The sequence below is a fragment of the Bos indicus genome, chromosome 24 (assembly GCF_029378745.1).
Source record: "Bos indicus isolate NIAB-ARS_2022 breed Sahiwal x Tharparkar chromosome 24, NIAB-ARS_B.indTharparkar_mat_pri_1.0, whole genome shotgun sequence".
In the NCBI taxonomy this organism is placed as follows: Eukaryota; Metazoa; Chordata; class Mammalia; order Artiodactyla; family Bovidae; genus Bos; species Bos indicus.
The window spans coordinates 39,133,133-39,145,446 of record NC_091783.1 but is presented as its reverse complement, the minus strand read 5'-3'; the positions used below and the strand labels follow the sequence as shown (position 1 = coordinate 39,145,446).

Below are 12,314 nucleotides of genomic sequence, written 5' to 3'. Positions count from 1 at the left end.
GGGCCCAGGACGTCCTGCATCAGGACCGCCGGCGCCTCCATCGCCTCCCACCGCGCTCCGCCGCCCGCCGCCGCGCCGCCGCCGGAAGTGCGTGTCGCTTGGGGGCGGGTCACGGCGACGGCGCGTCCGGCCCCCGCAGTCCAGGCCGGGCCGAGGCCCGAGCGCCCGTGGGCAGGGTCGCCAGCACTATTGGCTGCAGAAGCGGCGAGCTGAGAGTCCTGACGCCGGCGGGCGGCGGGGAACGGAGGAAACCTAGGGTAGACTGGAGGCCGAGACGCGGGACCGGACCCCGCCCTCGGCGGAGGAATCTGACTCCGTGGCAGCGCGCAGCGACTTCCGGAGGGCTCCCTCCGCGGGCCCGCGCGCAGGTGCTTAAAGGGGAAGCCTCGCATCCCTGGGAGGCTGCAGGTTCCCCGGCCCCTGCCGATATACCACGCAGTCTTTTGAGGTTTTTTGAGGTTCCACATTGCTGGATGTTAACATGTTACGCCCGAAACCTCACAGCCAGGAGGAGGCAGTTCTAATAATCCCGCCCACCCCCGCCCGCCTCCCGTGCTTGCAAAATAGGCCGTCCTTTGGGGCTTCCAACCTGCCAGGAGGCTTCCAACCTCCCAGGTGCCTGACGCCTTAGCCTATCGCATCCTAGCCTCCCGGCTCTATGAAGCCCTTGCTGGTTCTTTGGTAGGTTTGTGTTTTTGTTTTCCTGAGGACACAAGTAACTCAGAGTTGACACACTTACTCTGGCTATAAAGTCGAGTGGGTCGTTGGCGGAAGCTTCCCGAATGTCAAGTGTTTGAAGATGAGCTTGAACTTCTGGTGGCGCAGGGTCTGTAGATTGGAAGGGACCGTGTCGAGATTAATGCCGCCTCTGTATGAATGAAAGGAACACGTTCCATGTGGTTCAGTTCAGCCAGTTTTCTGTTCCTTCTTGAGTCAGTTTTGGTAATTTGTGTGTTTCTAGGACATTTTTCAATTTTGTTTAATTTATTGGTGAACAATTAGTCATGACATTCTTTTTATGTAAAGTTGGTTGCAGTGTCCTGTTCATTTCTGATTTTAGTTATTTACATCTTTTTTTCCTTCAGTCTAGCGAAAGTTTGTCAATTTTGTTGAAATTTTTTCCCCTAAGAACAAGACATTTGATTTCATGGAATCTATTGTTTTTCTGTTATCTATTTCACTTGTTTCTGTTTTAATCTTTATTATTTACTTTCTCCTACTAGTTTTGGGTTTAATTTGCTCTTCTTTATCAAGTTTCTTAAAGTGTGTTATGGACCTAATTCAGTTCAGTTCAGTTGAACAGTCGCTCCGTCATGTCCGACTCTTTGCATCCCCATGAATCACAGCATGCCAGGCCTCCCTGTCCATCACCAACTCCCTGAGTTCACTCAGACTTAGGTCCATTGAGTCAGTGATGCCATCCAGCCATCTCATCTTCTGTCGTCCCCTTCTCCTCCTGCCCCCTATCCCTCCCAGCATCAGAGTCTTTTCCAATGAGTCAACTCTTCACATGAGGTGGCCACAGTACTGGAGTTTCAGCTTTAGCATCAGTCCTTCCAAAGAAATCCCAGGGCTGATCTCCTTCAGAGTGGTCTGGTTGGATCTCCTTGCAGTCCAAGGGACTCTCAAGAGTCTTCTCCAACACCACAGTTCAAAAGCATCAATTTTTCGGCGCTCAGCTTTTTTCACAGTCCAACTCTCACATCCATACATGACTTCAAAATTCATATATTGAAGTTCTGATTCTCAGTGTGACTATTTGAAAACAAGGCATTTAGGGAGACAGTTGAGGTTAAAAGAGGTCAATAGGTGGTTTTGTTTTTCTGAAGAACCCTAATATATTCTTCTTTTAGTCATTTCTAATTCTTCTTTAATCAAGGGTACATTCGTGGATATATTCTATAGGAAAATATCTTTCAAGTGTATTTCCTACAGAAATAAAACTGCTTTTTACAAACAAGAACCAGGCCCATTGTGTGTGTGTGTGTGTGTGTGTGTGGTTCTGTGCAGTCTCAAGATGTATTAAAAGGCTTGAAAATATATTGAATGATGGTACACACCTACTTTTGTACAGGGTTCTGTGTGTGTGTGTGGTGTCCAATTTTTTGCAGCCCCATGAACTGTAGCTCACCAGACTCCTCTTTCCATAGAGTTTTCTAGGCAAGAATACTGGAGTGAGTTTCCATTGTCTACTCCAGGGGATCTTCCCAACCCAGGGATCAAACCCACATCACTTAAGTCCCCTGCATTGACAGAAGGATTCTTTACCACTAGCACCACCTGGTGAGATGTGAAGTTGAAAGCTCAGGCAGAATTCTCTGGGAAAACTTTAGTGTTTGCTCTTAATGCCTTCAACTGATTGAGTGAGGCCCACCCAAGTCACGGAGAGTAACTGCTCACTTTCAGTTCAGTTCAGTCGCTCAGTCGTGTCCGACTCTTTGCAACCCCATGAATTGCAGCACGCCAGGCCTCCCTGTCCATCACCAACTCCCAGAGTTCACTCAGACTCACATCCATCGAGTCAGTGATGCCATCCAGCCATCTCATCCTCTGTCGTCCCCTTCTCCTCCTGCCCCCAATCCCTTCCAGCATCCGAGTCTTTTCCAATGAGTCAACTCTTCGCATGAGGTGGCCAAAGTACTGGAGTTTCAGCTTTAGCATCATTCCTTCCAAAGAAATCCCAGGGCTGATCTCTTTCAGAATGGACTGGTTGGATCTCCTTGCAGTCCAAGGGACTCTCAACAGTCTTCTCCAACATCACAGTTCAAAAGCATCAATTCTTCGGCGCTCAGCCTTCTTCACAGTCCAACTCTCACATCCATACATGACCACTGGAAAAAACATAGCCTTGACTAGATGGACCTTTGTTAGCAAAGTAATGTCTCTGCTTTTCAATATGCTATCTAGGTTGGTCATAACTTTCCTTTCAAGGAGAAGCATCTTTTAATTTCATGGCTGCAGTCACCATCTGCAGTGATTTTGGAGCCCCAAAAAATAAAGTCTGACACTGTTTCCACTGTTTCCCCATCTTTTTCCCATGAAGTGATAGGACCGGATGCTATGATCTTCGTTTTCTGAATGTTGAGCTTTAAGCCAACTTTTTCACTCTCCACTCTCCACTTTAAGGTCAATAATTTGAAATGTCAATCACATAAAAAAAAAAAAAAAAAAACCCACCTTCACAGCAACATGAAGACCAATCTTTGACTAAACAATTAGTTACCATCATCTTGCCAGGTTGAAACATAAAATCAGCTACATGTACATTTAGTCATTTTAGAATAAACCTTGAAGACATTCAAAGAAGTGGCCTAGGCAAACGTGGGGATTTGTAGGAGAACTCATCTCAAAGTTATTTTTTATTTGACTCACAAATCTTTTAGAAAAGAAGTGACATCAGGAATATTTCAAAACAGTTACTTCCATTAGGCAAATAAATGCAGAACCATGTCCCTGTCTGGGTGGGGTTACTCAGAATATATTTCAAACTGCTAAAAGCAGTTATAACAAAGGACAGTGTGACCAGCAAATGAATGGTTGTTTTTATTTCCAGCATGTACCTTTATCACTTGTTCACTCTCTTTGGGCCATCGTTTACAGTGACTCAAAATGTGAGTCAGGAAGTGAGCTGTCCCCTGATATCACATTAAAAAGACTTGTGAGACTCATAAACTATACGGGCTTGATGAATGGATCACATATGGAATTGAAATAGCATTTTAAATGGTTATATTTTTCTTGCAGATATCCACAGGAGACAGTCTTCCTGCCTCCTGGAATGAATGTGCTTTGCTTTGATGTGGGCGCTGTACTAAGGTAACAGTCTGTCTTGATCATTTGTCAGTGCGTCTGGAGCCCCAGCTATAGGCACCAACCTTTACAGATTTGTAGGGGAATCAGATGAGTAATGCACGTGCAAGCATTTTGGAAGCAATAAAAAATTAGGATGTTGATGATACAGGTAAGACAGTGTCTTTACCAAAGAGATTGTAAATGTCAGAGGATTTATCAGAGGCCATTTGTTGGTTGCAAAGCTGGATACAGTGTTTAAATGAATTTTGGCATTTGGGTGGGAAGGATGGTTTCATTGCATTTTTGGAGCTTTCAGTGTGGGAAACAAGGCATTAAAGAATTCATTAAACTCTAGATTTTAATAGTGGAGGCAATAATATGGCTTCTGTGACTCTCAGTTTAACAAGGTTAACTGGTCCTTTAAAGGACAGAATTCTAAGACCAACCATGTGGGTTTATTGTTAAAAATACCAATCATGAAAATTTTTGAGAAAATCTTCTCTTACCTTCTGTCTCCTCTTTTTAATGCATTTGTTGAAATGCTGGCACCCTCCGTCCTGGGTCTTTATCTTTTCCTCCTGTGCACCTTCTCCCTTTGTTATTAAAATTAGGACAAGACTCCACTTCTTTGTATTCCAAAACTTCCAGATCTTTGCCTCCAGCTCTCTTCTCACCTCTGGACCACTATTCTTAACTGCTTCGTGTGTCAAAAGGATCAAACTAAATCTAAGTTGAAATCCTTATCTCTGCATCAGCTTCTGTTGCCGAATCTCTAACTGGGCTAATGGCATCACTGTTGTGTTAGTTGACCTAGCTGCTGGGTAAATTCCAAAAATTTTAGTGGCTTAACCAAATAGATGTTTATCACTGCAGATGGTGACTGCAGCCATGAAATTAAAAGATGCTTACTCCTTGGAAGGAAAGTTATGACCAACCTAGATAGCATATTTAAAAGCAGAGACATTACTTTGCCAACAAAGGTTCGTCTAGTCAAGGCTATGGTTTTTCCTGTGGTCATGTATGGATGTGAGAGTTGGACTGTGAAGAAGGCTGAGTGCCGAAGAATTGATGCTTTTGAACTGTGATATTGGAGAAGACTGTTGAGAGTCCCTTGGACTGCAAGGAGATCCAACCAGTCCATTCTGAAGGAGATCAGCCCTGGGATTTCTTTGGAAGGAATGATGCTAAAGCTGAAACTCCAATACTTTGGCCACCTCAGGCGAAGAGTTGACTCATTGGAAAAGACTCTGATGCTGGGAGGGATTGGGGGCAGGAGGAGAAGGGGACGACAGAGGATGAGATGGCTGGATGGCATCACTGACTCAATGGACGTGAGTCTCAGTGAACTCTGGGAGTTGGTGATGGACAGTGAGGCCTGGCGTGCTGCGATTCATGGGGTCGCGAAGAGTCGGACACGACTGAGCGACTGATCTGATCTGATCTGAATGTAAAGTCCAGTCAGTGCAAAGAAGTTGTGAGCCTTCTTTCCAGGGACCCAGGCTCAGAGCAGCTCTTCTTCCATCCCCATGTGCGCTGACGTCTAGCTGATGGGGGAGAGAACAGAGGACAGACCGGAAGTGATGCTCATCCTTGGCACTCATTCCTTTGACCCCAAATCAGTCACCTTGTCACCCCTGACTGCAGGGGAGACTGGGTTAGGTCATCTGGCTCTGTGCTCAGTAAGGGCTTACCTGATCACTACTATTTAAAATTCCCAACTTCTTCCCAATACTCGCTCCCTATTCCCTTCTCCCAGTTAATTTTTCTCCATAGCAACATTCATCCTGGTGAAAAATACCTGTTTCTATATGTTTGTGCTTTTGTTCCTCCCTCTCCAATGAGAATGTAAGTGTAATGAGGAGAGAAGCCTTGTCTTCTTGGTTCCCTGTCATAGCATCAGGGACTGTGCTCGACCTATAAAAATCTCAGTGTTTGTTAAAAGTGAGAATTAATGAATCCAAGTGCATATAGTGAGTAGGCAAGTCGCTCTATAAGTCTGGAGCTTAGAGGAGAGGTCTTCATTGGGGCAATGCATTTGGGACTCACTGGCCTAGAGATAGGGTGACCATGTATCCAAGTTGGCCCTGAACAGTCTGGGCTTAATTGCTAGTAGTACCCCTCCTTTACTCTTAAAAATTCTCTGTTTTGAATGATCAATTGTAGAGTTCTAAAAATTTGTGATAAATAAAACCATAGAACTGGATGGGGTTCCCTAGAGAAAGCGTGTAAAGTAAAAACAGAAGAGGATCCAGGAGGAGCTTAGGTTCCTTAGGAACTTAGATTCCCTAACTTTTAAAGGCTCAGAGATGAGGGAGGAGTCAGAGAAGGAAGGAAAATCACAGAATCACAAAGCCAAGAAAAAAAGAGTGGTTCCAAAAGGAAAGGGAGAGATTGATCAAGTCAAAGTCTTCTGAGAGCTGGAGTTAAAATGAGGACTGAGAGATACCCGTGAGAAGCTCGGAAATCAGGGAAGACCTCGGCAATAGGCCTCGCGGTGGAGTGATTAGGGCAGAAGCCAGATTGATGCAATGGAGAGAGGAGAGATAAGGAAATGAAGACAGCAAGGTATAGAAAATCTAATTAGTTTGGTTGTGAATATAAGAGAACGGGCAAAAATTCTGGATCACCCATTTAGCAGATTGAGTGTGTGCTGAAGGCAAAGCTCAAAGCAAAACAAATATGCAAGAATTTAGTACTTGACAATTTGAAACAATGAACTAAAGAAGTCATTGCCAACAGCTCACAGTTCTGTTGGGCCTTCTATTCGTTGTTTTAATGTTGACTTTACACGTGGGAGAGGGTACCTGAGTACTCAGTCCACTGAGCAATCTGGTCTGGCCCTGAATGTGGTCACAGTGGAGGTAGGAGTGGCCTTGAGAGAGAACGCTTTCTGTTTTTGTTGGAAGAGATTTGAGCTGAAATGTTGCTGGGCATGATCCAGGTGAGAGGGACCAGCAGAGCACACAGGAGACGGCAGAGAAGACGGATGGTAGCATTTCACCTGGGCAGGTGGAATGAGTGGCCAGAGGTGGGTCAAAGGGTATGGACCGGCTGTAACTGGAAGGAAGGAGGAGGATCTGGGCTCCTGTACAGCTGGGTTTGTCCAGGTAGACAAGGGAGGAGAGGACGCTGTGGCCTGAGGTCTTAAGTGCCCCTGACAAGGAGGAAGGACCAGCTGTGTGTGCAGGAGGTGTCTGTCTGTGGTTTAGAGCAGGTAGAAGAGTGAAAAAATCACCAACCAAGGAAACGACGTCACAGGTGCTTTCGAGGTTGATGATCATGAATCATCGGCTGGCATGTCTTCAGTTACCCAGGTGATCACAGGAAATCACAGGTTTTTCTTTGATGGACCAAAACCACAGAGAGAGAAGTACTTAAGAGGGACGTTATCTTCCACTTGTTTTTTTGCTATGCCATGAGTCAGCATAAACATGTGGGGAAAGTAGGGATTGTTAGGAGAAAAACATTCTGGAAGACACTCACTCTGTTTTGTTTTGTTTCTTCTGCAGGAAAGAGTGGGATTGATACTCAGGTTTTCCTGAGATGCAGGTCTCACTGGACTGGGTGGGAGTCAGGGGGCCTGGGTCACAGTCCTGGTTCTGTTGGAACCATGTGAGCCTCTCTCTCTGAGCTTTGGTTTTCTCACAGAAAAGCTGTGAACAGATGATCCTATTTTCCTTCCGCTTCTAGAATCTACGAGTCTATGATGTTCTGTCTCCATCTCAGCTGCCTCCAGCTGACAGGCAGGCGTGTAAGTCCTAGGCTTCATTGTGGAGTTGGAAGGGTTCTTACAGATCACCTGAGCCCAGATTTGTGCTCTGAGACACTGGCTTTGGAGGGGTTCTGATGAACTTCTTGCTGAGGGGAGTTTCGAACCCATTAGCAGATGAGGCCAAGGAGTCGGGCCGGGATAGATTGAAACATTGTGTTATTACTGGTCAGTCTGATGCTGGAAAATGTGGATTAGAGGAGCAGGCCAATGGGCTCTGTGATACTGAATTCCCAGATGAGGTCATTGCACCCACCAGAGTCACAGGAGTGCGGAACATTGCAGGTCTTCCTGCATCGTCCCTCAGGGTGTGATCACATGGGGAACAGAGGAAGACACAGACTTTCTGCAGGCTCCCGGCTCCCTGGAGGCCAAGGGAGGAAGCAGGGTCAGTCAGCAAGTATCAGGTTCTCTCCTCGACTTACCACTCAAAAAAGTTACTTCTTGTAGGGAGAAATAAGGGTGCAGCAGAGCGGGAGCGAGGGGCTTCCCTGGTGGCTCAGTGGTAAAGAACCCTCCTTCAAGCAGGAGACACAGGAGATGCAGGTTTGATCCCTGGGTCAGGAAGATCCTCTGGAGGAGGAAATAGCAACCCACTTCAGTATTCTTGGCTAGGAAATCTGATGGACAGAGGAGCCTGGCAGACTACAGTCCATGGGGTCACAAAGAGTCGGACGTGACCGAGTGTGCAGGCATGCACACACAGAGAGGGAGACAAGGAAGGTGGGAGACAGAGACAGAGAAAGAGCAGGATTTATGGGAATGGACACCATCCTTTCCAAGGTTTATGAAAAGTGTAAGTATGAACTCCAAGTGTCTGCATGGCAGGGCAGTTTTGGTCATATAATACACACATTATGTATGTATATGCATATGTGTGGGGTACATACAGATTAAGTGAGCTACGATGTTATTTTGTTCAGATGTAAATATATGTGAAGATACTGGCAGTGTGTATATCTTCCCTCTGTGTTGAAGTGGCTGTTCATTTAAAATCTCAGATATCAGACCAGGGTCAAACGAATGCTTTTCCGTGGACAGAGGCTCGGATGTCTGTGGGTATTTGTCCATTAAACTTTACTTTTCCATGTTTGTTTGTTTGTTTTTCTTTTTCTTTTTGACCACACTGCATGGCATGTGGAATTTCCCTGACCAGGGATTGAACTCATGCCCCCTGCAGTAGAAGCATGGAGTCTTAACCACATCAAATAACTATGAAATACCAAGTTGGGGAAGGGGCGATAACAAAAATGAATCTAGGATCCTATTAGAAAATAAACGGTGTGTATATTTGTGTGTGTGTGTGTGTGTGTGTGTGTAGTAGTTGGTGGTTACACATACCAAGATTAGTTAGACAGGATAAACCTCTCCAGGAGTGATACCTAAACTTGGATTGGGATGGAAGGATGAGCATCTCAGTTGGCCAGAACTGCTGTGTGCAAGTCCTAAACAAGCACTGAAAAAAAGCACTTAGTGCGGGTGGTAGAGAGTCACAGACCTCAGATGGGGAACAAAGGTTTTTGGTTTTTTTTTTTTAATAACTGAGAGCCAATCTTTTTATCATTTTGTCTGATAGTAGAAAACTTAATCTAGTTACTTCTAGGCAGGCCCAGTCAAAATGATTGATTACTCAGAAATTTCTGGGTAAAGTTCTGGATTTTAAATAGCTAATACAGGATCTCCACTGTGCACGTTTCTTCTGAGGCTGTGTCTAAACTCAAGGGGACGGGGTGGGGAGGGTGTCCAGTTTGCAGGTACCTGCTCTGCCTTTGGTGTTGCTTCCCTGATGGCTCAGTAGGTGAAGAACCCTCCTTCAATGCAGGAGACACAGGAGATGCAGGTTTGATCCCTGGTTTGGGAAGATCCCCTGGAGAAGGAAGTGGCAACCCACTCCAGTATTCTCCCATGGACAGAGGAGCCTGGTGGGCTAGAGTCCAAAGGGCTGCAAATCTGACATGACTGAGCGACTGAGCAAGCACTCTGCCTAGGCATGACTTTGTCTGTCCTTTACTTTTGAGACTTGATGCCTGGTCCATCGTCTTAGATGCCCATGTCTCTGCATGGCGTCTGGCCCCTCTGGAGCCTTCCTTATTCTGACCTGAGGACCCATCTTGAGATGGAGCCTGAGACCTGTCCCTATGTGTCCAAGCCCTTCTGTGTGTGTGGGTGTTCTCTAGGGCTGGAAGGGGCCTAGAAGGTGACCCTGAAGCTCAAGTGCCTGACTGTTCACTTTGCCATCTGTACATTATCCCTCTAGCCTCAGCCTGGAAATTTTCAAGAGGCTGGAGAACTTTCTGAGCTATGAACCCTTGGAAGTCAGATGAAGTTCTTGGGATTTTTCCAAGTTCATCTGGGTTCTCAAGTCATTTCCCCTTGAGGCCTGCTGGCTGAAAAAAAATGCACAACATGAGAGTTAAGTTTTATTTGGGGTAATATGAAGACTGCATCCTGGACAACAACCTCAGATAGCTCTGAGAAATTGCTCCAGAGGGGCAGGGGGGGAAGGTCAGTATAGATGTAATTTTGGTAGAGGGGAATATGTGCAATCAAGCAAGTATTTTTCCAAAAAGTTTCTCGTGACGTCTCATGAAGCCTTTGCTAGTTACGAGGAACAGTCGTCACCATGAAGGATTTTAGTGCTTTTCTAGATATGAGGAGATACAAGAATGGGCTCATAAAACCAGCTCCTGAGAACATCTGAAGACCTGTCATGCCAGTTTTTCCCCTGAGCACAGATTCCTCATTTCTGTTCTCTACCCTCAACTCCTTCCATGAGTGTTGAAGGTCAGCAACTGTGGCAGCACATGATGTAATCCTTGTAGAGGTGGATGGCAAGCACACGTGGCAAGGGCCAATTTGTAGCTGACGGGCCCTGCCTCTCCATGGATTGACCGGGGCTGGGGGCAGGATGAGATACAGTCCCTTTGTTTGGAGATCTTTCTAAATCTATAGTTTCTTATCTAACCTTGTTAAAAAAAAACAAATACAAAAACAAAAACCTTGCCTCCAAGCCCCAAAGGAGATTTCAAGCAAAATAAATGCAAAATATTTCCTTTCGGGTTTGAATGAGTTTTCAAACAAAATAAAACAAATGCAAAACTGGCTATGCTTTTTTCCTGTTTTTCATTCCGACTCTCTTTATGTTACAAGCTTAACCTTGAGGCTGGGACCCAAAACCTTTCCCCTCTGCTCTGGCAATTGACTGAAAGCCTCGGCTTTCAAGACTTTAGCCCCTGCTCTGCATTTCAAGCACTTATTTTAACATTCAGATGCTAGGAAAATGATTGTTTATTTTCTGAACTCAGGTCAGTCTCTCTCTAAAGCAGTAAGATCTAGCCTAAGGTCTACTATTGTTACTTAAAGTGGTGTAAAAATCAATTACCACGAAAGAAAGTGAAAGTGTTAGTCATTCAGTCATGTTCCACTCTTTGCAACCCCATGGACTGTAGCCTGCCAGGCTCATTTGTCCATGGAATTCTCCAGGCAAGAATACTGGAGTGGGTTGCCATTTCCTTCTCCAGGGGATCTTCCCTACCCAGGGATAGAACGCAGGTCTCCTACATAGCAGGCACATTCCTTACTGTCTGAGCCGCCAAGGAAGTATTGCAGGTGAATTCTTTACCTTGTGAGCCACCCCAGAGAAGCCTGTTACCATGCTAGTTATGCATTATTGGCTTATTCAAAGACCTTGTAACTGTCTTCTCCTTAGATGTATCTGGCAACTTCTCAGTAGTTCTAACTATCCATGCCCCTGCCCAACATCCGCTGATGGAAGCCAAGCCGTGAGGCCCATTATCTCCTCATCTTTGTCCACTAGCCTTCCAGAGTGACCTCTGCATCGCTCACTTCAGTCTCTGAGTTCTTTAACTTCCTCCCTGGGGATTGTTCTGCAGTCACTTACAGAGGTGCTCTCGAGACCTTGCTGTCCTTCAGGTCTCCACCTTAAACCAAGAAAGCCTATCTCCAGTCCTGGCAGCTTTCTTACTTTGCTCTTGTGAAGCTCATCTTTCAACCTCACAACTCCTAATCCAGAACAACCTCTTATTCTCCTCCTTAGAGAGTTCCCCATGGCTTAATTTTTTTACCACTTGGATCCCATTGGCTAGTGCATTCTCAGCTGTACATTCAAACCATAGTGAGGTATCATTACATACCCTGTAGAAGGCAGAAAAGTAAAAGGACTGACAGTGCTAGGTGTTGATGAGATATAAGACAAGGAGCAACTAGAACTCTGGTGGGAATGTAAAGTGTTACAACCACCCTGGAAAACAATTTGATAGTTTCTTATAGCATTAAGCTGTTACTTACCCTAAGACCCATGCATTTTACTCCTAGGTGATTATCAGAGAACAGAGTGACTGGGCACATGATCCACACCCAGACTTATGCAGAACATTGACAATAACTTTATTCATCATAGCCAGAAACTAAAACATCCTCGAAGTCCATCAATGCTATTGAGCTACACAAATTGTGGCAGATAGAGGTACAACGTTGGTAAATTTCAACAATGTATGGAGCAACGGAAACCAGACACCACAGAGCACGCACTGTAGGAATTCATTGATGTGAAATTCTAGAAAAAGCTGGAAAAGCTATAGTGACAGAAAGCAGATCAGGGACTTGGGGACATGCAGAGGTGGATTGGGACTGACTGAAAAGGGACATGGGCTTGAACAGATGAGGCCTGCCTCAGCATCAACAAGAGGCAAGTCAGCTGATGGGCAGGATGAAGGGTGTGTTTCTAAATATT

The 12,314-nt window shown here is 45.4% G+C and overlaps 1 protein-coding gene across 1 annotated transcript in view; it reads left to right on the top strand.

The window, feature by feature from the left end:
- Positions 1–563: 563 nt before the first annotated feature.
- Positions 564–12,314, top strand: part of AKAIN1 (A-kinase anchor inhibitor 1) — a 46,977-nt gene continuing 35,226 nt past the window's right edge. The window contains exons 1-2 of the transcript XR_011563823.1: positions 564–681; positions 3,745–3,816. The gene's annotated coding sequence lies outside the window, so the exon portion shown is untranslated. The remainder of the gene's footprint in view (positions 682–3,744; positions 3,817–12,314) is intronic.